This window comes from Mytilus californianus, unplaced genomic scaffold (genome assembly GCF_021869535.1).
Source record: "Mytilus californianus isolate M0D057914Y unplaced genomic scaffold, xbMytCali1.0.p SCAF_8, whole genome shotgun sequence".
Classification (NCBI taxonomy): Eukaryota; Metazoa; Mollusca; class Bivalvia; order Mytilida; family Mytilidae; genus Mytilus; species Mytilus californianus.
This window is the reverse complement of record NW_026262734.1, coordinates 59,939,278-59,966,554: the sequence shown is the minus strand read 5'-3', so window position 1 is coordinate 59,966,554 and position 27,277 is coordinate 59,939,278. Positions and strand designations below refer to the sequence as shown.

The 27,277-nt window shown below is 35.4% G+C and overlaps 21 non-coding genes across 21 annotated transcripts; 5 read left to right on the top strand and 16 right to left on the bottom strand.

The window, feature by feature from the left end:
- Window positions 1–163: 163 nt before the first annotated feature.
- On the bottom strand, window positions 164–235 carry Trnap-cgg (transfer RNA proline (anticodon CGG)). Its single transcript has one exon. It is a non-coding gene; the product is annotated as a tRNA-Pro (tRNA).
- Window positions 236–623: 388 nt separating this feature from the next.
- Window positions 624–696, top strand: Trnav-aac (transfer RNA valine (anticodon AAC)). The gene has a single exon. It is a non-coding gene; the product is annotated as a tRNA-Val (tRNA).
- A 311-nt stretch (window positions 697–1,007) lies between these two features.
- Window positions 1,008–1,079, bottom strand: Trnag-ucc (transfer RNA glycine (anticodon UCC)). Its single transcript has one exon. It is a non-coding gene; the product is annotated as a tRNA-Gly (tRNA).
- Window positions 1,080–1,313: 234 nt separating this feature from the next.
- Window positions 1,314–1,385, bottom strand: Trnag-ucc (transfer RNA glycine (anticodon UCC)). The gene has a single exon. It is a non-coding gene; the product is annotated as a tRNA-Gly (tRNA).
- Window positions 1,386–2,880: 1,495 nt separating this feature from the next.
- Trnap-cgg (transfer RNA proline (anticodon CGG)) lies at window positions 2,881–2,952 on the bottom strand. Its single transcript has one exon. It is a non-coding gene; the product is annotated as a tRNA-Pro (tRNA).
- A 389-nt stretch (window positions 2,953–3,341) lies between these two features.
- On the top strand, window positions 3,342–3,414 carry Trnav-aac (transfer RNA valine (anticodon AAC)). The gene has a single exon. It is a non-coding gene; the product is annotated as a tRNA-Val (tRNA).
- A 311-nt stretch (window positions 3,415–3,725) lies between these two features.
- Trnag-ucc (transfer RNA glycine (anticodon UCC)) lies at window positions 3,726–3,797 on the bottom strand. The gene has a single exon. It is a non-coding gene; the product is annotated as a tRNA-Gly (tRNA).
- Window positions 3,798–4,031: 234 nt separating this feature from the next.
- Window positions 4,032–4,103, bottom strand: Trnag-ucc (transfer RNA glycine (anticodon UCC)). The gene has a single exon. It is a non-coding gene; the product is annotated as a tRNA-Gly (tRNA).
- A 1,495-nt stretch (window positions 4,104–5,598) lies between these two features.
- Window positions 5,599–5,670, bottom strand: Trnap-cgg (transfer RNA proline (anticodon CGG)). The gene has a single exon. It is a non-coding gene; the product is annotated as a tRNA-Pro (tRNA).
- Window positions 5,671–6,057: 387 nt separating this feature from the next.
- Trnav-aac (transfer RNA valine (anticodon AAC)) lies at window positions 6,058–6,130 on the top strand. Its single transcript has one exon. It is a non-coding gene; the product is annotated as a tRNA-Val (tRNA).
- A 311-nt stretch (window positions 6,131–6,441) lies between these two features.
- Trnag-ucc (transfer RNA glycine (anticodon UCC)) lies at window positions 6,442–6,513 on the bottom strand. Its single transcript has one exon. It is a non-coding gene; the product is annotated as a tRNA-Gly (tRNA).
- Window positions 6,514–6,747: 234 nt separating this feature from the next.
- On the bottom strand, window positions 6,748–6,819 carry Trnag-ucc (transfer RNA glycine (anticodon UCC)). The gene has a single exon. It is a non-coding gene; the product is annotated as a tRNA-Gly (tRNA).
- A 1,495-nt stretch (window positions 6,820–8,314) lies between these two features.
- On the bottom strand, window positions 8,315–8,386 carry Trnap-cgg (transfer RNA proline (anticodon CGG)). Its single transcript has one exon. It is a non-coding gene; the product is annotated as a tRNA-Pro (tRNA).
- Window positions 8,387–8,772: 386 nt separating this feature from the next.
- On the top strand, window positions 8,773–8,845 carry Trnav-aac (transfer RNA valine (anticodon AAC)). The gene has a single exon. It is a non-coding gene; the product is annotated as a tRNA-Val (tRNA).
- A 311-nt stretch (window positions 8,846–9,156) lies between these two features.
- Window positions 9,157–9,228, bottom strand: Trnag-ucc (transfer RNA glycine (anticodon UCC)). Its single transcript has one exon. It is a non-coding gene; the product is annotated as a tRNA-Gly (tRNA).
- Window positions 9,229–9,462: 234 nt separating this feature from the next.
- Trnag-ucc (transfer RNA glycine (anticodon UCC)) lies at window positions 9,463–9,534 on the bottom strand. Its single transcript has one exon. It is a non-coding gene; the product is annotated as a tRNA-Gly (tRNA).
- A 1,493-nt stretch (window positions 9,535–11,027) lies between these two features.
- Trnap-cgg (transfer RNA proline (anticodon CGG)) lies at window positions 11,028–11,099 on the bottom strand. The gene has a single exon. It is a non-coding gene; the product is annotated as a tRNA-Pro (tRNA).
- A 387-nt stretch (window positions 11,100–11,486) lies between these two features.
- Trnav-aac (transfer RNA valine (anticodon AAC)) lies at window positions 11,487–11,559 on the top strand. Its single transcript has one exon. It is a non-coding gene; the product is annotated as a tRNA-Val (tRNA).
- A 311-nt stretch (window positions 11,560–11,870) lies between these two features.
- Window positions 11,871–11,942, bottom strand: Trnag-ucc (transfer RNA glycine (anticodon UCC)). The gene has a single exon. It is a non-coding gene; the product is annotated as a tRNA-Gly (tRNA).
- Window positions 11,943–12,176: 234 nt separating this feature from the next.
- On the bottom strand, window positions 12,177–12,248 carry Trnag-ucc (transfer RNA glycine (anticodon UCC)). Its single transcript has one exon. It is a non-coding gene; the product is annotated as a tRNA-Gly (tRNA).
- An 8,385-nt stretch (window positions 12,249–20,633) lies between these two features.
- Trnap-cgg (transfer RNA proline (anticodon CGG)) lies at window positions 20,634–20,705 on the bottom strand. The gene has a single exon. It is a non-coding gene; the product is annotated as a tRNA-Pro (tRNA).
- Window positions 20,706–27,277: the final 6,572 nt, after the last annotated feature.

The following is a 27,277-nucleotide window of genomic DNA, read 5'->3' as shown; positions in this document are numbered from 1 at the left end:
ATCCAGATGGGTAACGAGATTGCCCTATCGTACTCTTTGAATAAGTGTAGGGTTGATCCATTTGTGCGCCCATAGTTCTCCAAATTGTGGTCTTAAATTATTGGCTCCCCAGTTTTAGATATCAATTTTTTAGTAGCGAATCCTTTTGCAAAGCCAAAAAATAGGGCTCGTCCGGGAGTCGAACCCGGGACCTCTCGCACCCGAAGCGAGAATCATACCACTAGACCAACGAGCCTGACACTACAAATTGAAATTAAATAGATTATAAAATATGTTACACATCAAGACGGTGAACAAGTATTCCAATCTCTGGAATCACTTATGTTCATCGACAGATTGTAGCTGAATCGATTGCAGATTATGTACGGCTTCTGTGTTTAATGAATAACTGAAATGTTTACGCTCCGTGTGGGATCAATTTGACATTTCAAAAGGAAAAAAAAAAAAAAACCCCAAACATATCCAGTATGTTATATCGTGTGTCTGCCGACAGAAGCTGAGTTTACCATCTATCCTGTCAGCTGTTGATATGCCTGAGCAGCAATGCATGCTAGCTGTGTCGTTCATTTCCGTCATGACTAGCGTTAAGGATTTAAGCTTAAATTCACATCATGATACCCAAGGTTTCCGTGGTGTAGTGGTTATCACATCCGCTTAACACGCGGAAGGTCCTGAGTTCAATCCTCAGCGGAAACATCTGTTTTTGCTGGCTTGAAGAATGGACAATTTGAAATGGCATCAACGTAATTACAGTTGGATTTCTGTTTTACTTGTGTCAAGATTTCTATTGTTAGTGTCAAAACTTGTTCAGAGCTGGTCCAAATGGTTTTGATCAACTTGATTAGGGATGAGGTAAAATGACGGTATACTTAGTAGTCCGAAATCGGATATCACTGGGGTGCATCTTTTAAAAAGGTGTGGAAGCACTAAGACGACATGACTCGAAACGGTCAGAGAGTTTTCTAAAATGACGTAGAAAATAAATAGCAGGCAATATAAAAAATTCATGCGTCGGCCGGGAGTCGAACCCGGATCGACTGCTTGGAAGGCAACCATGCTAACCGTTACACCACCGACGCCATAAATACACCTGTTACAATTTTCTTACATATGTATCGCATTCGAATTCAACACGTATCAATATATATTTGAAGTTTTATAGCAAATTATATATGCAAGTTAGACAAAAGATACCAAAACAATCTCATTTTTTTTCTCTCTCAAATAAAGAAACACTACATTTCCGAAAGTTCGTTAACTAGTATAGTAGGGAACAGGCTATTTGATTCCAGCAAATCCTAACAAAAACTATGTGCGTCGGCCGGGAGTCGAACCCGGATCGACTGCTTGGAAGGCAACCATGCTAACCGTTACACCACCGACGCCATGTTACAATCTTGAATGAAATTCTCTCTTATAGCATAGACGTAAGACAACCAGTTTAATTACGTGGCAATTCATATGCAGCCTAAAAGAAATTAAAATAATGATAATACTATCGGTATCTCTCTCATAACGTCTATTTCTTTGAAATGCCCCCATCTATCGTACTGAAAATATCTATTTTCACGCTGCTACATATACATACATATGTATCTGTTCTCAGTCTTCGATGCCGAAGATGTCCTGTACGTTATTATCCTATTAAATATGGTATATGAACAATCGAAAGTTAAAAAGGGGTCTTGAAATTTTAATTCTTTGTCTTATCATGATGGTGCGATTTAGCATAATCGTACACTAGTTGAAGCTTATGATAATTTGGAGTGGAAATGGCAATCAATTACCGAAGGGCGTAATCTTCGAACATATGTTACTTTCAAAACCACTATTTGAACAAAATGTTTTCTGGTTATGAAGAAATGCGTGTTTGAAAAAAAAAAAAAAGAAAAAAAAGAGCAATAGATCGATGCATTTGCTTCCGTCAATGTTGAGGATATACACTGTATACGAAACAAAGACTGGTGAACATATGTTTACATAATGACGACACGAACAGTTTGACTGCCCGAGGCGTAATATAAATTTAGTAGAAAATGTATAAAAACCAGGATAAAAGAAAACACGTTCATAATGTTTAGACGCCAAGCAAACTCTGGGATAGGGGAATTGGAAGAATGAAATTTAGCAATTCATCAAGAAAAAGATAATTCCAACAACACAATATATAGTATATTAAACAAAAACAAAAAAGAAATTAAAGAAAGAAAGAAAGGAAATAAAAAAATAAAAAAACAAAAAACAAAAAACTTAACCCTCCTCTCCGTAATCGGAAATGCATACCACAACATCGTGTAAATGTCAGTCTTATTACTTCTATCAATAACCTTTCTAGAACCATATTGGCCATTGTGTGGTCTGTCTGGGAGGAAACGTAAATCTGACTTACCGACCGAAATGTTCACATCGATCCGCTTTCAAGACTCCCTGGACAAAGAATGAGATGGAATCACCACAGTAACGACGAAGTGTCATAATTAAAGAAGGGTAGAGACTCCGAAAGACGTTACGCATATTTTCAGTGCAAATGAAGAGAAGCGAAATCCACCGAGGGCAAAAGAACAAACCAGTATAGCCATTACACATACATGGTAGGAAATATAGCCATTTGGGTGAATATACTGTGTAGCGTGCCTCCCTTTTGGATGAATACTTTGCGATGTATTATGACTATAGTCCATTTTGCAGGCTGTCGTTGGTGAGGACGAGAAGACAATATCCAGATGGGTAACGAGATTGCCCTATCGTACTCTTGGAATAAGTGTAGGGTTGATCCATTTGTGCGCCCATAGTTCTCCAAATTGTGGTCTTAAATTATTGGCTCCCCAGTTTTAGATATCAATTTTTTAGTAGCGAATCCTTTTGCAAAGCCAAAAAATAGGGCTCGTCCGGGAGTCGAACCCGGGACCTCTCGCACCCGAAGCGAGAATCATACCACTAGACCAACGAGCCTGACACTACAAATTGAAATTAAATAGATTATAAAATATGTTACACATCAAGACGGTGAACAAGTATTCCAATCTCTGGAATCACTTATGTTCATCGACAGATTGTAGCTGAATCGATTGCAGATTATGTACGGCTTCTGTGTTTAATGAATAACTGAAATGTTTACGCTCCGTGTGGGATCAATTTGACATTTCAAAAGGAAAAAAAAAAAAAAAACCCCAAACATATCCAGTATGTTATATCGTGTGTCTGCCGACAGAAGCTGAGTTTACCATCTATCCTGTCAGCTGTTGATATGCCTGAGCAGCAATGCATGCTAGCTGTGTCGTTCATTTCCGTCATGACTAGCGTTAAGGATTTAAGCTTAAATTCACATCATGATACCCAAGGTTTCCGTGGTGTAGTGGTTATCACATCCGCTTAACACGCGGAAGGTCCTGAATTCAATCCTCAGCGGAAACATCTGTTTTTGCTGGCTTGAAGAATGGACAATTTGAAATGGCATCAACGTAATTACAGTTGGATTTCTGTTTTACTTGTGTCAAGATTTCTATTGTTAGTGTCAAAACTTGTTCAGAGCTGGTCTAAATGGTTTTGATCAACTTGATTAGGGATGAGGTAAAATGACGGTATACTTAGTAGTCCGAAATCGGATATCACTGGGGTGCATCTTTTAAAAAGGTGTGGAAGCACTAAGACGACATGACTCGAAACGGTCAGAGAGTTTTCTAAAATGACGTAGAAAATAAATAGCAGGCAATATAAAAAATTCATGCGTCGGCCGGGAGTCGAACCCGGATCGACTGCTTGGAAGGCAACCATGCTAACCGTTACACCACCGACGCCATAAATTCACCTGTTACAATTTTCTTACATATGTATCGCATTCGAATTCAACACGTATCAATATATATTTGAAGTTTTATAGCAAATTATATATGCAAGTTAGACAAAAGATACCAAAACAATCTCATTTTTTTTCTCTCTCAAATAAAGAAACACTACATTTCCGAAAGTTCGTTAACTAGTATAGTAGGGAACAGGCTATTTGATTCCAGCAAATCCTAACAAAAACTATGTGCGTCGGCCGGGAGTCGAACCCGGATCGACTGCTTGGAAGGCAACCATGCTAACCGTTACACCACCGACGCCATGTTACAATCTTGAATGAAATTCTCTCTTATAGCATAGACGTAAGACAACCAGTTTAATTACGTGGCAATTCATATGCAGCCTAAAAGAAATTAAAATAATGATAATACTATCGGTATCTCTCTCATAACGTCTATTTCTTTGAAATGCCCCCATCTATCGTACTGAAAATATCTATTTTCACGCTGCTACATATACATACATATGTATCTGTTCTCAGTCTTCGATGCCGAAGATGTCCTGTACGTTATTATCCTATTAAATATGGTATATGAACAATCGAAAGTTAAAAAGGGGTCTTGAAATTTTAATTCTTTGTCTTATCATGATGGTGCGATTTAGCATAATCGTACACTAGTTGAAGCTTATGATAATTTGGAGTGGAAATGGCAATCAATTACCGAAGGGCGTAATCTTCGAACATATGTTACTTTCAAAACCACTATTTGAACAAAATGTTTTCTGGTTATGAAGAAATGCGTGTTTGAAAAAAAAAAAAAAGAAAAAAAAGAGCAATAGATCGATGCATTTGCTTCCGTCAATGTTGAGGATATACACTGTATACGAAACAAAGACTGGTGAACATATGTTTACATAATGACGACACGAACAGTTTGACTGCCCGAGGCGTAATATAAATTTAGTAGAAAATGTATAAAAACCAGGATAAAAGAAAACACGTTCATAATGTTTAGACGCCAAGCAAACTCTGGGATAGGGGAATTGGAAGAATGAAATTTAGCAATTCATCAAGAAAAAGATAATTCCAACAACACAATATATAGTATATTAAACAAAAACAAAAAAGAAATTAAAGAAAGAAAGAAAGGAAATAAAAAAATAAAAAAACAAAAAACAAAAAACTTAACCCTCCTCTCCGTAATCGGAAATGCATACCACAACATCGTGTAAATGTCAGTCTTATTACTTCTATCAATAACCTTTCTAGAACCATATTGGCCATTGTGTGGTCTGTCTGGGAGGAAACGTAAATCTGACTTACCGACCGAAATGTTCACATCGATCCGCTTTCAAGACTCCCTGGACAAAGAATGAGATGGAATCACCACAGTAACGACGAAGTGTCATAATTAAAGAAGGGTAGAGACTCCGAAAGACGTTACGCATATTTTCAGTGCAAATGAAGAGAAGCGAAATCCACCGAGGGCAAAAGAACAAACCAGTATAGCCATTACACATACATGGTAGGAAATATAGCCATTTGGGTGAATATACTGTGTAGCGTGCCTCCCTTTTGGATGAATACTTTGCGATGTATTATGACTATAGTCCATTTTGCAGGCTGTCGTTGGTGAGGACGAGAAGACAATATCCAGATGGGTAACGAGATTGCCCTATCGTACTCTTTGAATAAGTGTAGGGTTGATCCATTTGTGCGCCCATAGTTCTCCAAATTGTGGTCTTAAATTATTGGCTCCCCAGTTTTAGATATCAATTTTTTAGTAGCGAATCCTTTTGCAAAGCCAAAAAATAGGGCTCGTCCGGGAGTCGAACCCGGGACCTCTCGCACCCGAAGCGAGAATCATACCACTAGACCAACGAGCCTGACACTACAAATTGAAATTAAATAGATTATAAAATATGTTACACATCAAGACGGTGAACAAGTATTCCAATCTCTGGAATCACTTATGTTCATCGACAGATTGTAGCTGAATCGATTGCAGATTATGTACGGCTTCTGTGTTTAATGAATAACTGAAATGTTTACGCTCCGTGTGGGATCAATTTGACATTTCAAAAGGAAAAAAAAAAAAACCCCCAAACATATCCAGTATGTTATATCGTGTGTCTGCCGACAGAAGCTGAGTTTACCATCTATCCTGTCAGCTGTTGATATGCCTGAGCAGCAATGCATGCTGGCTGTGTCGTTCATTTCCGTCATGACTAGCGTTAAGGATTTAAGCTTAAATTCACATCATGATACCCAAGGTTTCCGTGGTGTAGTGGTTATCACATCCGCTTAACACGCGGAAGGTCCTGAGTTCAATCCTCAGCGGAAACATCTGTTTTTGCTGGCTTGAAGAATGGACAATTTGAAATGGCATCAACGTAATTACAGTTGGATTTCTGTTTTACTTGTGTCAAGATTTCTATTGTTAGTGTCAAAACTTGTTCAGAGCTGGTCCAAATGGTTTTGATCAACTTGATTAGGGATGAGGTAAAATGACGGTATACTTAGTAGTCCGAAATCGGATATCACTGGGGTGCATCTTTTAAAAAGGTGTGGAAGCACTAAGACGACATGACTCGAAACGGTCAGAGAGTTTTCTAAAATGACGTAGAAAATAAATAGCAGGCAATATAAAAAATTCATGCGTCGGCCGGGAGTCGAACCCGGATCGACTGCTTGGAAGGCAACCATGCTAACCGTTACACCACCGACGCCATAAATACACCTGTTACAATTTTCTTACATATGTATCGCATTCGAATTCAACACGTATCAATATATATTTGAAGTTTTATAGCAAATTATATATGCAAGTTAGACAAAAGATACCAAAACAATCTAATTTTTTTTCTCTCTCAAATAAAGAAACACTACATTTCCGAAAGTTCGTTAACTAGTATAGTAGGGAACAGGCTATTTGATTCCAGCAAATCCTAACAAAAACTATGTGCGTCGGCCGGGAGTCGAACCCGGATCGACTGCTTGGAAGGCAACCATGCTAACCGTTACACCACCGACGCCATGTTACAATCTTGAATGAAATTCTCTCTTATAGCATAGACGTAAGACAACCAGTTTAATTACGTGGCAATTCATATGCAGCCTAAAAGAAATTAAAATAATGATAATACTATCGGTATCTCTCTCATAACGTCTATTTCTTTGAAATGCCCCCATCTATCGTACTGAAAATATCTATTTTCACGCTGCTACATATACATACATATGTATCTGTTCTCAGTCTTCGATGCCGAAGATGTCCTGTACGTTATTATCCTATTAAATCTGGTATATGAATAATCGAAAGTTAAAAAGGGGTCTTGAAATTTTAATTCTTTGTCTTATCATGATGGTGCGATTTAGCATAATCGTACACTAGTTGAAGCTTATGATAATTTGGAGTGGAAATGGCAATCAATTACCGAAGGGCGTAATCTTCGAACATATGTTACTTTCAAAACCACTATTTGAACAAAATGTTTTCTGGTTATGAAGAAATGCGTGTTTGAAAAAAAAAAAAAAGAAAAAAAAGAGCAATAGATCGATGCATTTGCTTCCGTCAATGTTGAGGATATACACTGTATACGAAACAAAGACTGGTGAACATATGTTTACATAATGACGACACGAACAGTTTGACTGCCCGAGGCGTAATATAAATTTAGTAGAAAATGTATAAAAACCAGGATAAAAGAAAACACGTTCATAATGTTTAGACGCCAAGCAAACTCTGGGATAGGGGAATTGGAAGAATGAAATTTAGCAATTCATCAAGAAAAAGATAATTCCAACAACACAATATATAGTATATTAAACAAAAACAAAAAAGAAATTAAAGAAAGAAAGAAAGGAAATAAAAAAATAAAAAAACAAAAAACAAAAAACTTAACCCTCCTCTCTGTAATCGGAAATGCATACCACAACATCGTGTAAATGTCAGTCTTATTACTTCTATCAATAACCTTTCTAGAACCATATTGGCCATTGTGTGGTCTGTCTGGGAGGAAACGTAAATCTGACTTACCGACCGAAATGTTCACATCGATCCGCTTTCAAGACTCCCTGGACAAAGAATGAGATGGAATCACCACAGTAACGACGAAGTGTCATAATTAAAGAAGGGTAGAGACTCCGAAAGACGTTACGCATATTTTCAGTGCAAATGAAGAGAAGCGAAATCCACCGAGGGCAAAAGAACAAACCAGTATAGCCATTACACATACATGGTAGGAAATATAGCCATTTGGGTGAATATACTGTGTAGCGTGCCTCCCTTTTGGATGAATACTTTGCGATGTATTATGACTATAGTCCATTTTGCAGGCTGTCGTTGGTGAGGACGAGAAGACAATATCCAGATGGGTAACGAGATTGCCCTATCGTACTCTTTGAATAAGTGTAGGGTTGATCCATTTGTGCGCCCATAGTTCTCCAAATTGTGGTCTTAAATTATTGGCTCCCCAGTTTTAGATATCAATTTTTTAGTAGCGAATCCTTTTGCAAAGCCAAAAAATAGGGCTCGTCCGGGAGTCGAACCCGGGACCTCTCGCACCCGAAGCGAGAATCATACCACTAGACCAACGAGCCTGACACTACAAATTGAAATTAAATAGATTATAAAATATGTTACACATCAAGACGGTGAACAAGTATTCCAATCTCTGGAATCACTTATGTTCATCGACAGATTGTAGCTGAATCGATTGCAGATTATGTACGGCTTCTGTGTTTAATGAATAACTGAAATGTTTACGCTCCGTGTGGGAACAATTTGACATTTCAAAAGGAAAAAAAAAAAACCCCCAAACATATCCAGTATGTTATATCGTGTGTCTGCCGACAGAAGCTGAGTTTACCATCTATCCTGTCAGCTGTTGATATGCCTGAGCAGCAATGCATGCTAGCTGTGTCGTTCATTTCCGTCATGACTAGCGTTAAGGATTTAAGCTTAAATTCACATCATGATACCCAAGGTTTCCGTGGTGTAGTGGTTATCACATCCGCTTAACACGCGGAAGGTCCAGAGTTCAATCCTCAGCGGAAACATCTGTTTTTGCTGGCTTGAAGAATGGACAATTTGAAATGGCATCAACGTAATTACAGTTGGATTTCTGTTTTACTTGTGTCAAGATTTCTATTGTTAGTGTCAAAACTTGTTCAGAGCTGGTCCAAATGGTTTTGATCAACTTGATTAGGGATGAGGTAAAATGACGGTATACTTAGTAGTCCGAAATCGGATATCACTGGGGTGCATCTTTTAAAAAGGTGTGGAAGCACTAAGACGACATGACTCGAAACGGTCAGAGAGTTTTCTAAAATGACGTAGAAAATAAATAGCAGGCAATATAAAAAATTCATGCGTCGGCCGGGAGTCGAACCCGGATCGACTGCTTGGAAGGCAACCATGCTAACCGTTACACCACCGACGCCATAAATACACCTGTTACAATTTTCTTACATATGTATCGCATTCGAATTCAACACGTATCAATATATATTTGAAGTTTTATAGCAAATTATATATGCAAGTTAGACAAAAGATACCAAAACAATCTCATTTTTTTTCTCTCTCAAATAAAGAAACACTACATTTCCGAAAGTTCGTTAACTAGTATAGTAGGGAACAGGCTATTTGATTCCAGCAAATCCTAACAAAAACTATGTGCGTCGGCCGGGAGTCGAACCCGGATCGACTGCTTGGAAGGCAACCATGCTAACCGTTACACCACCGACGCCATGTTACAATCTTGAATGAAATTCTCTCTTATAGCATAGACGTAGACAACCAGTTTAATTACGTGGCAATTCATATGCAGCCTAAAAGAAATTAAAATAATGATAATACTATCGGTATCTCTCTCATAACGTCTATTTCTTTGAAATGCCCCCATCTATCGTACTGAAAATATCTATTTTCACGCTGCTACATATACATACATATGTATCTGTTCTCAGTCTTCGATGCCGAAGATGTCCTGTACGTTATTATCCTATTAAATATGGTATATGAACAATCGAAAGTTAAAAAGGGGTCTTGAAATTTTAATTCTTTGTCTTATCATGATGGTGCGATTTAGCATAATCGTACACTAGTTGAAGCTTATGATAATTTGGAGTGGAAATGGCAATCAATTACCGAAGGGCGTAATCTTCGAACATATGTTACTTTCAAAACCACTATTTGAACAAAATGTTTTCTGGTTATGAAGAAATGCGTGTTTGAAAAAAAAAAAAAGAAAAAAAAGAGCAATAGATCGATGCATTTGCTTCCGTCAATGTTGAGGATATACACTGTATACGAAACAAAGACTGGTGAACATATGTTTACATAATGACGACACGAACAGTTTGACTGCCCGAGGCGTAATATAAATTTAGTAGAAAATGTATAAAAACCAGGATAAAAGAAAACACGTTCATAATGTTTAGACGCCAAGCAAACTCTGGGATAGGGGAATTGGAAGAATGAAATTTAGCAATTCATCAAGAAAAAGATAATTCCAACAACACAATATATAGTATATTAAACAAAAACAAAAAAGAAATTAAAGAAAGAAAGAAAGGAAATAAAAAAATAAAAAAACAAAAAACAAAAAACTTAACCCTCCTCTCCGTAATCGGAAAAGCATACCACAACATCGTGTAAATGTCAGTCTTATTACTTCTATCAATAACCTTTCTAGAACCATATTGGCCATTGTGTGGTCTGTCTGGGAGGAAACGTAAATCTGACTTACCGACCGAAATGTTCACATCGAACCGCTATCAAGACTCCCTGGACAAAGAATGAGATGGAATCACCACAGTAACGACGAAGTGTCATAATTAAAGAAGGGTAGAGACTCCGAAAGACGTTACGCATATTTTCAGTGCAAATGAAGAGAAGCGAAATCCACCGAGGGCAAAAGAACAAACCAGTATAGCCATTACACATACATGGTAGGAAATATAGCCATTTGGGTGAATATACTGTGTAGCGTGCCTCCCTTTTGGATGAATACTTTGCGATGTATTATGACTATAGTCCATTTTGCAGGCTGTCGTTGGTGAGGACGAGAAGACAATATCCAGATGGGTAACGAGATTGCCCTATCGTACTCTTTGAATAAGTGTAGGGTTGATCCATTTGTGCGCCCATAGTTCTCCAAATTGTGGTCTTAAATTATTGGCTCCCCAGTTTTAGATATCAATTTTTTAGTAGCGAATCCTTTTGCAAAGCCAAAAAATAGGGCTCGTCCGGGAGTCGAACCCGGGACCTCTCGCACCCGAAGCGAGAATCATACCACTAGACCAACGAGCCTGACACTACAAATTGAAATTAAATAGATTATAAAATATGTTACACATCAAGACGGTGAACAAGTATTCCAATCTCTGGAATCACTTATGTTCATCGACAGATTGTAGCTGAATCGATTGCAGATTATGTACGGCTTCTGTGTTTAATGAATAACTGAAATGTTTACGCTCCGTGTGGGATCAATTTGACATTTCAAAAGGAAAAAAAAAAAAACCCCCAAACATATCCAGTATGTTATATCGTGTGTCTGCCGACAGAAGCTGAGTTTACCATCTATCCTGTCAGCTGTTGATATGCCTGAGCAGCAATGCATGCTAGCTGTGTCGTTCATTTCCGTCATGACTAGCGTTAAGGATTTAAGCTTAAATTCACATCATGATACCCAAGGTTTCCGTGGTGTAGTGGTTATCACATCCGCTTAACACGCGGAAGGTCCTGAGTTCAATCCTCAGCGGAAACATCTGTTTTTGCTGGCTTGAAGAATGGACAATTTGAAATGGCATCAACGTAATTACAGTTGGATTTCTGTTTTACTTGTGTCAAGATTTCTATTGTTAGTGTCAAAACTTGTTCAGAGCTGGTCCAAATGGTTTTGATCAACTTGATTAGGGATGAGGTAAAATGACGGTATACTTAGTAGTCCGAAATCGGATATCACTGGGGTGCATCTTTTAAAAAGGTGTGGAAGCACTAAGACGACATGACTCGAAACGGTCAGAGAGTTTTCTAAAATGACGTAGAAAATAAATAGCAGGCAATATAAAAAATTCATGCGTCGGCCGGGAGTCGAACCCGGATCGACTGCTTGGAAGGCAACCATGCTAACCGTTACACCACCGACGCCATAAATACACCTGTTACAATTTTCTTACATATGTATCGCATTCGAATTCAACACGTATCAATATATATTTGAAGTTTTATAGCAAATTATATATGCAAGTTAGACAAAAGATACCAAAACAATCTAATTTTTTTTCTCTCTCAAATAAAGAAACACTACATTTCCGAAAGTTCGTTAACTAGTATAGTAGGGAACAGGCTATTTGATTCCAGCAAATCCTAACAAAAACTATGTGCGTCGGCCGGGAGTCGAACCCGGATCGACTGCTTGGAAGGCAACCATGCTAACCGTTACACCACCGACGCCATGTTACAATCTTGAATGAAATTCTCTCTTATAGCATAGACGTAGACAACCAGTTTAATTACGTGGCAATTCATATGCAGCCTAAAAGAAATTAAAATAATGATAATACTATCGGTATCTCTCTCATAACGTCTATTTCTTTGAAATGCCCCCATCTATCGTACTGAAAATATCTATTTTCACGCTGCTACATATACATACATATGTATCTGTTCTCAGTCTTCGATGCCGAAGATGTCCTGTACGTTATTATCCTATTAAATATGGTATATGAACAATCGAAAGTTAAAAAGGGGTCTTGAAATTTTAATTCTTTGTCTTATCATGATGGTGCGATTTAGCATAATCGTACACTAGTTGAAGCTTATGATAATTTGGAGTGGAAATGGCAATCAATTACCGAAGGGCGTAATCTTCGAACATATGTTACTTTCAAAACCACTATTTGAACAAAATGTTTTCTGGTTATGAAGAAATGCGTGTTTGAAAAAAAAAAAAAAGAAAAAAAAGAGCAATAGATCGATGCATTTGCTTCCGTCAATGTTGAGGATATACACTGTATACGAAACAAAGACTGGTGAACATATGTTTACATAATGACGACACGAACAGTTTGACTGCCCGAGGCGTAATATAAATTTAGTAGAAAATGTATAAAAACCAGGATAAAAGAAAACACGTTCATAATGTTTAGACGCCAAGCAAACTCTGGGATAGGGGAATTGGAAGAATGAAATTTAGCAATTCATCAAGAAAAAGATAATTCCAACAACACAATATATAGTATATTAAACAAAAACAAAAAAGAAATTAAAGAAAGAAAGAAAGGAAATAAAAAAATAAAAAAACAAAAAACAAAAAACTTAACCCTCCTCTCCGTAATCGGAAATGCATACCACAACATCGTGTAAATGTCAGTCTTATTACTTCTATCAATAACCTTTCTAGAACCATATTGGCCATTGTGTGGTCTGTCTGGGAGGAAACGTAAATCTGACTTACCGACCGAAATGTTCACATCGATCCGCTTTCAAGACTCCCTGGACAAAGAATGAGATGGAATCACCACAGTAACGACGAAGTGTCATAATTAAAGAAGGGTAGAGACTCCGAAAGACGTTACGCATATTTTCAGTGCAAATGAAGAGAAGCGAAATCCACCGAGGGCAAAAGAACAAACCAGTATAGCCATTACACATACATGGTAGGAAATATAGCCATTTGGGTGAATATACTGTGTAGCGTGCCTCCCTTTTGGATGAATACTTTGCGATGTATTATGACTATAGTCCATTTTGCAGGCTGTCGTTGGTGAGGACGAGAAGACAATATCCAGATGGGTAACGAGATTGCCCTATCGTACTCTTTGAATAAGTGTAGGGTTGATCCATTTGTGCGCCCATAGTTCTCCAAATTGTGGTCTTAAATTATTGGCTCCCCAGTTTTAGATATCAATTTTTTAGTAGCGAATCCTTTTGCAAAGCCAAAAAATAGGGCTGCATGTAGAATTTTATTTCCGAAACTTCCGGAAATTTTTCTAATACAATCTCTTGAATATAACTTTCTTTCAAGAAACCTGGTTTACATTCATATGCGGTATCTTTGATTTTACATACACCTGCTTCAATAAATGTCTTAAGATATAACATAATATTACAATTTGTAATACTTGGATTAAGAAAAAGCGGAATATCAAAAACATTTTCTGAATTAACTTCAATATCTACATTTTCACAAATGTTTTGCCATGACAAAATCATACTTTGATAAAATTCTGGTAATACATCTATTTTTCTATTTCGGAGATCACAGAATAAAAGTTCAATTCTAAGATTCATATTTTCAAACTTAGAAAAGAAATAAAGACAAGTTTGTTTCCATATAGCACAGTAATTTTCATCATACAGTCTACTTAGATATTTTAATCTAAATGCATACATTTTCTGCATAATATCAGGAAAATTCAATCCTCCGTCAATTACTTTATTAATAATGCTACAAGAGGAGGTTTATTATTCCATAAAAATTCTAAACAATTATTTTTTATAAGTATACAATATTTTTCAGGTATATTTACAACCATTAAGGTATACCACAGTTTACTCATAAGTAAGGCACTAATAATGCTTACTCTTCCATGAAGAGTTAAATGCCTCATTTTCCAAAAATTCAGAATGTTTGTGATTGATTGTACTTTGCTTTCCCAATTCAATTTTCACAAAGCATTTTATTTTTCCCAACCCATATTCCTAATAACTGTAACACTTCATCACATTCTTTTATTTTCCAAAATTTTAAATCATTTGAACAAATTTTTCCTTTTCCTAGTGCTAAAACCTCTTGATTTTTCTGTATTCAATTTTGCCCCCGATGCTTTTTCGTACTATTCTAATATTCGAAATGTTTCACTCACTGAATTTTTGTCTACTAAGGTAAAAGTTGTATCGTCAGCATGTACAAAAACTTTTTCTTCAACATTTGTATTTGGTATTACAACACCTCTTGTCTCACAATTTTTCTTAATAGCAATACTCAATGGTTCTGCTAACAAAACATATAACAGAGCCGAAATAGGACACCCCTGTTTGACAGAGTTTTTCAATCTAAAGTATGGAGTCAAAAATCCATTACATTTAACTGAACTAAAAATGTTTGTGTAAAATATTTTTATCCAGTTTTTGAATTTATTATTAAATCCAACTTTGTCTAAAACTGCAAAGAGATACTCGTGTCCAGCTCTGTTAAATGCTTTTTCTTGATCTTATTTTAATAAATAACATTCTATATCATCCATTTCTACTAAATTCATAATATCCCTCACACTAGCAACTGTATCAGAGATATCTTTTCCTAAGATACAACAGCTTTGATTTGGTGAAATAACTTTTGAAAGTACATATTTAAATCTATTTGCCATAACTCTGGCAAGTATTTTGTAATCAACATTCAACAAGCTAATTGGCCTAAAGTTTTTCAAATCTGATTGATCACCTTTGTTTTTTAAAATTATATTTATATTCCCATATCTCATAGATCTAATTGATTCCTCATTTTCCTCAATACTTTGATAAATATAGAGTAATACATGTTTTGATTCATTATAGAAAAAAACAAATAAAATTCTGCAGTTATACCATCTGGTCCAGGTGTTTTCCCTTTTTTCATACCTTTTAAGGATTTTTCAATTTCCTCAATATTAATTTCATCATCACACATTTCAACATTCTCATCATCAATTTTTACATTAACATTTTTCAATAATTCATCAACTGAATGCATATTAATACTAACACAAGAAAACAAATGTTTATAATAATCATGTATAACATCTAGTAAATCATTTGTCTCTGTAACAATTTTCCCATCACAATCTTTTATTTCACTTATCACATTCTTATTCTGTCGATACTTTTCTAATTTCAAAAAAATATGCAGTATTTCTATCACTTTCTAGAGCCCACCGTGACATAGATTTCAAAATTGCACCTTTACATTTGTATTTTTCAATATCTTCTAATTGTGTTTTCAATTCTAAAAATTGTTCACTATTTATCTGAATACCATTTGCAGATTTTACTGATAATTCTTGAATTTTGTTCTGCAATTTATAATATTCCCTGTTTAAATCTTTTTGCTTTTCTTTGCCATAAATGTGGCTTAATTTTTTAATCGTAAATTTTAAATTATCCCACCAAATTAAAGGATTTGACATATAAAAATCTGACCCAATTTCATCTGCAAATATTCTCTTTATTTTATCAGTAAATAATTCATCTTGTAAAAATGAATTATTAAAAATCCACACACCTGAACCTCTTTCTACATTACTAAAATCTACTTTCATGCTGACAATACTATGATCCCTAAAACTAGTATTCTTAATATATGATTTTAAATCTATTGAAACAAGAAAATAGTCTATTCTGCTTTGGGTTAAAAACCCTTGTACAACCTGTTTTCTAGAAAAAAAACTTTTGTATTAATATTTCTATTTCTCAATACATCATATAAATCTTTTTCGTGCATAAAATTACATAAGGATTTTACAGCCTTATCATTACAATGTAGGGTTTTCCCACTCTTGTCTAAACTGGATAAAGTAGTATTCAAATCTCCAGCAACTAATACATATTTTCCTTAACTAATTTTATTTTTACACTTTAAGAAAAACTCATATCTTTCATTTACATTATTTGGTGCATATATATTATAAATGTCAATTAATTTATCATTAATTGTCCCTTTTATATGAATAAATTTTCCATTATCATTTTTCACTTCTAAAAGATATTTTTTTAATTTCTTACTAACAAGAATAGCAACACCTTGTCTATTTTTTGACCACTATTACTATAAAAAACATCTCCATCCCAAATAGTTTTATCTCTTTTAATTCTTTCTACAAACAAATCATTCCAGATTGTTTCTTGTAAACATATAATATCATAAAATCTGTCATTGCACAATGAAAAAATACAATTCCTTTTATTACTATCACAAAGTCCGTTACAATTAAGACTTATAACATTAAACATAGCCATTTCTATAAAAAATATATTGAGTATTATATAATATTTACAATCCATTTTTATTTGTTTCTATTTTTTTTCTGATGTGCCAACATAGCTGCCTTTACATTAACCTTAGCTTTCAATGTTTTTCGTCTTGCTTTTTTTTTAAACACATTTTTGCATTTTTCATCTACACTAGCCCACTGACTTTCTTCAGTCAATGGGTCAGTGTCCATAGTTATTTCGTCTAATTCACCACAAACACCTTCATCTCCTCCCTGGCTGCATGTTTGTTCCAGAGAGGGGATGATATTTTTTTTTCATCATTAACAGTAGTTTCACATGAAACATTTTCATTTGTTAGTTCATTTGTACTTAACAATAAATTACATTTACTAATATTGCTAACAGTTAAAACATGTCCATCTGAAATCTGCTCACTGTCTTTATCTGTCATCTCGGTCGCGATCTTTGTCTTTTCACCATTGTCGGACGCGATATCAACGGTTTCTGTAACATCATCCTCCATTGAATCATCAGCGTCGGTAAATTCATCCTCATCATCTCCATTTTCAATATCATCACCTTTATTATCATCACCAATTTCTCCATTACCATCATCAACGTCTCCATTACCATTACCATTACCTCCATTATCATCAGCGTCTTCTCCATTCCCATCCTCACCATTAGATTCCACATCATCACAATGTTACTACTTGTTTGTATATCTGCCACAACTTTGACTTTATCACATGATCACTGGTTCCCTGTTCCGAACAAATGACTGAGGGACTAATGTCTGACGTATTCACACTAACCAGATCATTTTCATTTTCTTTTAATTCTGCATTGTTTTCTTCAAAACTGGTGTTAATTTCTTGATATTTTCTTTTATTGTCAGAAACTCTACCCCAGGGTGTTTTTCTTTTTTCTGCGGGTATAGACAATTACAATCATTAATTGTCCGTAGGCAACTCTTACATTTATTTTCTGAACAGTTTTTACTTACATGTCCCTGTTGACCGCATTTAAAACATTTAAATTCTGGACAATCTCTATATAAATGTTCAGCACTATAACACCCAGAACAAACTTTGACCTGGTCATTATGAATAACCCTTTAATAGGCTGTTTCCTTTCCGCTCACTGTGAATTTCATAGAGTATGGTATGGAGGCAAGTGTAGCTGGTAATTTTACTTTAAAAACCCTTGTACCATCATATACAGTCGATTTGCTGCTCATTTTCCTTTTCCTAATGTCAGTTACTATTTCAAATCCCATTCTGTCAAATTTATCAATTATTTCTTCATCTGTTACATACATGCTCATATTAAAAATTGAAACAATTCTAAATACGGAAATCAGTTCGTTTACACTACATGATTTACCTTGTATCGACATACTGTCTCCTGATATTTCTCCAACGTTTCTCCTTTCCCGCCTTACTACTTCGTAGCCGGTACCATTCTTTGGAACATACACTAAAACAGATCCTACTCCACATTTCTTCTCAATTTCATCTATCACTGGTTCTGGGGAAATCAATTGAGCATCGCCAACATTCACACGAACAGTTTGTTCCTTTGAAAAATTATCATCCAAAGGGTACGTTTTGTCACCTGACAAAACAAAGTCCTTTTCAACAAAAAAGTTAAAAAAATAAAACGATATTAAGGTATATTGTCACATTCTGTATCAATATATACAAATTCACATATAGGTGACTCTCTCGATATAAACACCTGTTTACTCTTTCAAAGGTCAACCGGAAAATCAAACCCGGATCGACTGCTAGAAAGGCAACCATGCTAACCGTTACACCACCGACGCCATGTTACAACCTTCAATGAAATTCTTTCTTATAGCATAGACGTAGACAACCAGTTTCATTACGTGGCAATTCATAAGCAGTCTTAAGAGAAATTAAAATATTGATTATAATATCGGTATCTCTCTCATACCTAGATATAGGAAGATGTGGTATGAGTGCCAATGAGACAACTATCCATCCAAGTTACAATTTATAAAAGTAAACAATTATAGGTTAAGGTACGGCCTTTAACACGGAGCATTGGCTCACACCAAATAACAAGCTTTAAAGGGCCCCAAAAAATTACTAGTCTAAAACCATTCAAACGGAAAAACCAACGGTCTAATCTATATAAAAACGAGAAACGAGAAACACGTATAACTACATAAACAGACGACAACTACTGTAATCAGATTCCTGACTTAGGACAGGTGCAAACACTTGCAGCGGAATTAAACGTTTTAATGGTACCAAACCTTCTCCCTTTTCTGAAACAATAGTATAACATCAAAACATAGAAAAACACACTATAAAATATCAATTGGAAGGCTTAACTCAATCAAAAAACGTAAATTAACACACAATGAACGAATAAATTTGACCTGTGACACCTGAATGCAAATACACAGTTAACAAAAAATACAAGGGATAAATAATTAAAGTAAAAAGTAAATAAACAGGTTTAAACAAAGTTAAAGTATGATATCACTGTGAAATTTCAAACAATTTTTAGAAAATCAACGTCTATTTCTTGGAAATTCCCCCATCTATCGTACTGAAAATGTCTATTTTTACATCTGTTCTCTTCGATGCCTAAGATGCCCTGTACGTTGTCAGTATCCAAATATGGTATATGAATAATCGAAAGTTAAAAAGGGGTCTTGAAATTTTAATTCTTTGTCTTATCATGGTGCGATTTAGCATAATCGTAAACTAGTTGAAGCTTATGATAATTTGGAGTGGAAATGGCAATCAATTACCGAAGGACGTAATCTTCGAACATATGTTACTTTCAAAACCGCTATTTGAACAAAATGTTTTCTGGCATGAAGAATGCGAGGTATATTCTGCTGTACCGAACAAGATAGCCTGACTGAAAAAAAGAGCAATAGATCGATGCATTTGCTTCCGTCAATGTTTAGGATATACACTGTATACGAAACAAAGACTTGTGAACATATATGTTTACATGATGACGACACGAACAGATTGATTGCCCGAGGCGTACTATAAATTAAGTAGAAAATGTATAAAAACCAGGATAAAAGAAAACGCGTTCATAATATTTAGACGCCAATCAAACTTTGGGATACGGAAATTGGAAGAATGAAATTTAGCAATTCATCAAGAAAACGATAATTCCAACAACATAATATATAGTATATTAAAAAAAAAATAAAAAAGAAAGCAAGAAAGGAAAAAAAAGAAGCTGAACCCTCCTCTCCGTAATCGGAAATGCATACCACGACATCGAGTAAATGTCAGTCTTATAACTTCTATCAATAAACGTTCTAGAACCATATTGGCCATTGTGTGGTCTGTGTGGGAGGAAACGTAAATCTGACTTACCGACTGAAATGTTCACATCGATCCGCTTTCAAGAATCCCTGGACAAAGAATGAGACGGAATCACCACGGTAACGACAAAGTGTCATAATTGAAGAAGGGTAGAGACTCCGAAGGACGTTACGCATATTTTCAGTACAAATGAAGAGAAGCGAAATCCACCGTGGGCAAAACAACTAACCATTATAGCCATTACACATACATGGTAGGAAAAACGCCATTTGGGTGAATATACTGTGTAGGGTGCCTTCCTTTTGGATGAATTCTTTGCGATGTATCATGACTATAGCCCATTTTGCAGGCTGTCGTTGGTAAGGATGAGAAGACAATATCCAGATGGGTAACGAGATTGCTCTATCGTACTCTTTGAATAAGTGTATGGCTGATCTATTTGTGCGTCCATAGTTCTCCAAATTGTGGTCTTAAATTATTGGCTCCCCAGTTTTAAATATCAATTTTTTAGTAGCGAATCCTTTTGCAAAGCCAAAAAATAGGGCTCGTCCGGGAGTCGAACCCGGGACCTCTCGCACCCGAAGCGAGAATCATACCACTAGACCAACGAGCCTGACACTACAAATTGAAATGAAATAGATTATAAAATATGTTACACATCAAGACGGTGAACAAGTATTCCAATCTCTGGAATCACTTATGTTCATCGACAAATTGTGGCAATCGATTGCAGATTATGTACGGCTTCTGTGTTTAATGAATAACTGAAAAATTTACGATGCGTGTGAGATTAATTTGACATTTCAAAAAAAAACCCATAAACTGGTATGTTATATCGTGTGTCTGCCGAAAAAAGCAGCGTTGACAATCTATCGTGTCAGTTGTTGATATGCCTGAGCAGTAATTCTGTGTCGTTGATTTCCGTTAGGGGTATCAGCATAAATTCTCGTATTGGTATTCAAGGTTTCCGTGGTGTAGTGGTTATCACATCCACATATCTTTCATTGTCAAGAATAAAGGTGACAAGAGGGGTTTACGACACTATATAGACTAATTTCACTCTTTCAAGTCGATTGTAAAATGTTAGCTCGTGTTATGTCAAAACGATTTAAAATTGTGTTTTGTAAAATCATTTCAAATAGTCAAACATGTTGTATAACATGCAGAAACATTGCAGATACAATTGCAATTATCAGAGATATCATAGATTTAATAGATGAGATATGGAAGCATACATTGTTAAATTTGATCAGGAAAAGGCTTTCGTCAAACTTTGTCATAAATATTTGATAAAGGTTAGAGAAATTTTGGTTTGAAATAGATTTATAAATTGGATTAAAATATTTTATACTGATATTCAAAGTTCTGTTAAATGTAATGGATATTTGTCAAAATATTTTAAAATTAGCAATGGTATTCGACAAGGATGTCCTATAAGTGCCTTATCATATGTTTTATCAACAGAACCATTAGCATATAAAATAAAGCGTAATTGTAATATTAGGGGCATATACATACCTTATAGTAATGAAAGGGCGCTTATATTTCAACACGCCGATGATACAACATTATGTGTGAACGATAAGATGTCAATATATGAAACTTTTGATGTTTTTGATCTCTATAGTAGAGCGTCAGGTTCTACAGTAATAAAACCAAATCTGAGGTTATGTGTGTTGGAAAGGGTTAAATAAATGATTGTGATAAACAAATTGTTTTATTGGAGATTTGTAAATTGCTGTAATTGTTTTATTGAATTAAGATAAAAAAAAATAAACATCCGCTTAACACGCGGGTGGTCCTGAGATCAATCATCAGCGGAAACATCTGTTTTGCTGGCTTGAAGAATTACATCAGGGACTTCCGGTTGGACTTCCATTTTTTGAACACGGAGTGTAATCCAGAAGAAATTTAGTGTACCTGCTGCTGTATTTTTGATTTTTGAGTGACTTTAGACTTTCCCTTCACAATGTCTGGTGAGAGGGGAGGATATCTTTAAAAGAACTGACATTGGTTGTCGACGTTGATGACAACACGTAAGTAGTTCCAAAAAGCGTTATAGAAGAAGTTGAAGGTTTATGTGGTGAAGGTAATGTTTTAGAAGTGGTACCAAGAAGTCGTTACTTATTTGAAATAACTGTAGCAAATAGTGACGCGGCTGATGAACTCAGTACTGGTCCTTTTTTCGTTGGTTCAAATATATTTGTGCGTCCAAAGTTCACCAAGTTGTAACCTTAAATTATTGGCACCCCAGCTTTGTATTTAGTAGCGGATCCTATTGCAATTTCAGAACATATGGCTCGTCCGCGACCTCTTGCATCCGAATCGAGAATCATACCACTAGATCAACGAGCTTGGCACTTTATTTTCAAATTGAATAGATTATAAATATGTAACATATCGAGGCGGTGAACAATTTTTCCAAACTTTCGGATCACTTATGTTCAGTGACAAATTATAGTTATCGATTGCAAATTATGAATGGCTTCTTTGTCAACGATTACGGTCCGTGTGGAAACAAAATCGTGCGTCTGCCGACAATAGCTTCGTAAACATCGGTTGTGTCAGCTATTGACATGATTGATCTGCATTGCTGATTCATTCATATCCTTCATGCCAAGCGTAACGTTTGCGATTTAACCTTAATTTCACACATTTGTCTAGTGGTTATCACACCCACTTAACAAACGGATGGGTCTGAGTTCAATCCTCAACAAAACGTATTACCTATTTGCACAACTATACCAGAGAGTGTAAATCACCTAATATTTGGGTGAACTATATTAATTCGCTCCAATGATTTTGTAAAGAATTTAAAAAAAAAAAAATGTATAACAGTTCAGACAGTTTTTGAAATGACTTTTCTTTGATTTCATTTGTTACTTTGGTTTGATTTGACAAAAGAGATTGTATATAATATAAACCTTTTTTTGTTAATAATGAACCAGCAATAAGAAAAATCTGTGTTGTAAAAAAGAAAAAAATATTGCAATGATAAAACGCAAAACTATAGACAAAGAACATGTAGAACAATACACTGTGAACTATGCCTAACAACATTATAATCTCAATATTGAGTTACAATTATTTGAAAAGAAGTGTAGTTTAATAAAAATAATCCATTAATTATTATACAATCAAATTCTAAATGATCGATTGATTGAATTTTGGATACTTATCGTCCAGTGGCAAATAGTTTATGCATGTTAAGAACGTAAAGATAAATACAATAGGTAGGTCCTGTAATATCCTTCAAAGAGTTGCTGCAACGGTTTTAAACGTCCCAATTCTGACCAATTCTGGCTGCGTACTTGTACATATATCATTGCAAGAAGTCACCTACGGACCCTTTAAAGAGTTGTTGCAAGGGTTCTCAACGTGCGGAGAGCGTGGCTGTGTATTTATATATCCCACACATCCACTTTGCAAGCGTTTTACTTGAGGTCGGGGAAGACCAAGACTGTCCATATATCAATTCCCAAGTCACCTTTTGGGGAAGAAAAGTGGGGAAGGGGGGGGGGGGGGGTGAAGTCGTTCGTTACCTATAACAATGTTTGATAAGATGCCTAGTTGTTGTTTGCTTACTATTTAGATGCTAATAACTCTGACAGGTTAAGAACAATAAGGATAGTTAGGAAATTTCTCTCGATGCATATATTATATAAAGGTCTACATGTAAATCTTTAAAAGTTACTAGTGAAATAAACATAATGGCAGATTTGGCATGTTCTTTGTTACATAAAATTGAGAATGGAAATGGGGAATATGTCAAAGAGACAACAACCCGACCAAAGAGCAGAAAACAGCCAAAGGCCACCAATGGGTTTTCAACACAGCGAGAAAATCCCGCATCCGGAGGCGTGCTTCACCTGGCCCCTAAACAAAAATGTGTACTAGTTCAGTGATAATGGACGTCGTTTTAAACTCCAAAACATATAAATGAAATAAAATTAAAAATCATAGAAGACTAACAACATGAACAAAGGCCAGAGGCTCTTGACTTGGGACAGGCGCAAAAAGGCGGCGGGGTTAAACATGTTTTGTGAGATCTTAACCCTCCCCCTGTACCTGTAGCCAATGTAGAAAAAAACAAACACACAGCAATACGCACAGTAAAAGTCAGTTTAAAAGAAGTCCGAGTCCGATATCAGAATAGGTAACAAAAGAAACTAAGTCAAATGACAATGATACATAAATTAACAAAGGTCTACTAGCAGTTACTGACATGCCAGCTCCAGACCTCAAATAAACTGATTGAAAGATTATGTCTTCATCCTATGAAAATCATACACAATCCCTAACGTTAGGGGTTTAGTATCATGCCATCATAAAATATATGAGAAGAACATAACCCGTATCATGCCAACAACTGGTTTTAGAATAAAAGTGTTTATTTCCGATGCAAAGACCATATGAGTGAATCAATATTAAAACCAAAATATGCCATCTTTAATGACCTGACAACAGTATCCTATCTATATCCCTTCTGAATAAGTCTGTTTAAAGGTTTGGTTAGCTTTTGAGGTGAATGCCGACATTTGTGTGCTTTGTAAAGAATATTACCATAAACGATTGTATGTGAAATACCTGAACGTATAAGATGTCTGCATATTGATTTATATTTACGAATTATGTCCTTGTACCGATGATAAAATTTAGTAAATGTTTTGACTAGTTTCTACTTTCAAATAGTCTTTTATTAATTGATTGCCAATGACGAGAGCAAATTAATATAAATATAAAAGGCAAGTTTTGCAATAGGGAGTCGACCTGAATGAAGGGTGCGGAAATGAGGATCAAGGATAGTGGAAGAAATTTAGCTTGCAACAATTCACATACGGACCCTAAAAAATATGACCATATTTCTATTCCCAAGTAAACCTTTGAGGTTCCGTCTTTGTTAGAAAATAATAGGAATGTATGTTCACATGGAAAAGCACATGAAACAGCAGACTCGCATCAATGATATAGGAATTATTTTTAACAGACCAATTTTTACGATTTCAGTTATTTTCCTTCTACTCGACTAATTTGGTAAAAATAGGAAGAAATTTGAAAAAAAGGCAGGATGAACAACTTGGCAGAAAAAAGAGGCAGGATGACAATTTATGTAAAAAAGTCAGGATAAACTAATATAAAAAAAGGCAGGTCCGAATAGAGTGAAAAATAAAAAGTGAGGACAGAGATTACAACTAAAAAAATATGCAGGACAAAATTTTTCATCCTAGCCCCCCCTTCATAAATATCAAATGGTAGCTCCCTTAGGATTATCAAAGATACTATGTTATAATTTGAAACACCAGATGAGCGTTTTGTAGACATAAAACTTATCAGTGGCGCTCGATACAAAAAAGTTTAGCATAAAACAACCGAATATTCCGAAAACCGAATACGGCGAAGTCACTCTATGCCTGGGTGTAAAAAAACATAAGTGATTTAAATAAATCAAAAGTTTATCAACAGTATATTTACAGGAAATGAACAATCAATGATATTTCATATCAATATTAAAGTGCTGAATACATCGTTACCCTCAAGGTCAAAATGACCACCATCTACTCTGTGGTTCAAAACTCGCGAAAAATGAAAAGCGTATAATTTGGTACGCCAGATGTATGAAACATCATATCTAATCTGATTTCATGTCATCCCTTAATTATTTACCCTGTTCGACATAGCAGTTTTGTTATGCTACTTCTATTTGTCGTAGGAAGCATACAATACTCAATAATGTGGAAATTTCAAAATGCACATATTCATGATATTGAAAAAAAAAATTAATTTGATTTTATTCTAAAAAACATTATAGAAATAGATATACTTGAGACAGACAAAGTGCACTTAACGTCATGTTTTGTCGTATTGTCTACCCATTGCTAATCGATAGTCGATCAAGTTGTACTTTTATTAACTGATTATCTTTCTGTTTTGCGTCTTTTATGTTGAAATCTTGAAAGTTATACAATTTAGAAGCTGCTGCAAATCTACTTTAGTTTTGAAAGTAGTACACCAGAGTATTGTAACTTGGGAATAGACGTATGATCTCTTTTGGAAGTCTTCACACCCGCAGTAAAACATAGCCAAGTGAAGGTGCCCATTTGATTGTACTGGATGTATAAATACGCTGCTACGTTCAGTCAGAATTGGGAGTTAAATCCGATGCCTCTCGCAGAGAGAGTATCACGCTCTTTCCACGTCAGGTACCCTAGCAACAACTCATTGAAGGTGGCCTGTTGCAAGGTTTAATTTCTGTATCAAATTTACCCTCAATATTCTTAGAATTTTCTACCCTAGGAATAGATTTCCATCGCAGTATTTGGCAAAACCTTTTGGAATTTTAGGTCCTCAGAAAGCTCTCGCACTATTTTGGGGAGCAAAGTGAAAACTCTGATGTTTCTTATTCTGAAGACGAGAATTAAGTCAATAATGTTGAATTACGATCATTAATTTCATTTCGATTTCTATGTTTAATTCTAAATGTCTCCCATACGGCAATACAATTTGTTGTTCGCAGCCAAACGTACGATGCCGACCTTTTAATTTCTTTTACAATTTGTATGCCTACCACTGAAACGTGAAACTACATCCTATTGCTGCCTACGCCTTTTCAATGTCCACAAAAGGAAAGATTTGCTTGATGTTCACTATTTCCAAACGCACTCTTGAAAACAACACAAATAGCCATGTCTTTTTGAAAATAATTCTCTGTTTGGAGAAATGCAGTTCAAATTTTTTTTCTTTTCATTTCGGTGATTTGTGCGCACCTTTTGAATAATACGTATGATGTAAACAAAGCTTTCAGATGTTTCACGGATTGTTTTTGCAAGTTGAGCGCTAGCATAATAGATGACAGTATATTTTAGTAGTACCACCACTCATCCCCAAGTCTAACCTCTAAATTTATCTTTAGTAGTTTTATTTTTCAGATTTCACTTAGTTTAAAACACAGACTCTTGGTAGAATGTATTGTTTTTTACAATTGTCATTTCCCCCATAATTTATTCTTTATGTCTAATAATATTGTCAACTTCTTTGTAGTATTTAGTTCTACACGTGGTGTAAAAGGCTGATGCTGCTTCACCTCCAACTGTGATCTGCCATTATTCGAGGTATCAGTTTTGTAATAAGCTTTTTTTTTCTCACAAAATGCTAATTTTCAATTTTTGATGTTACATTCACTGATGC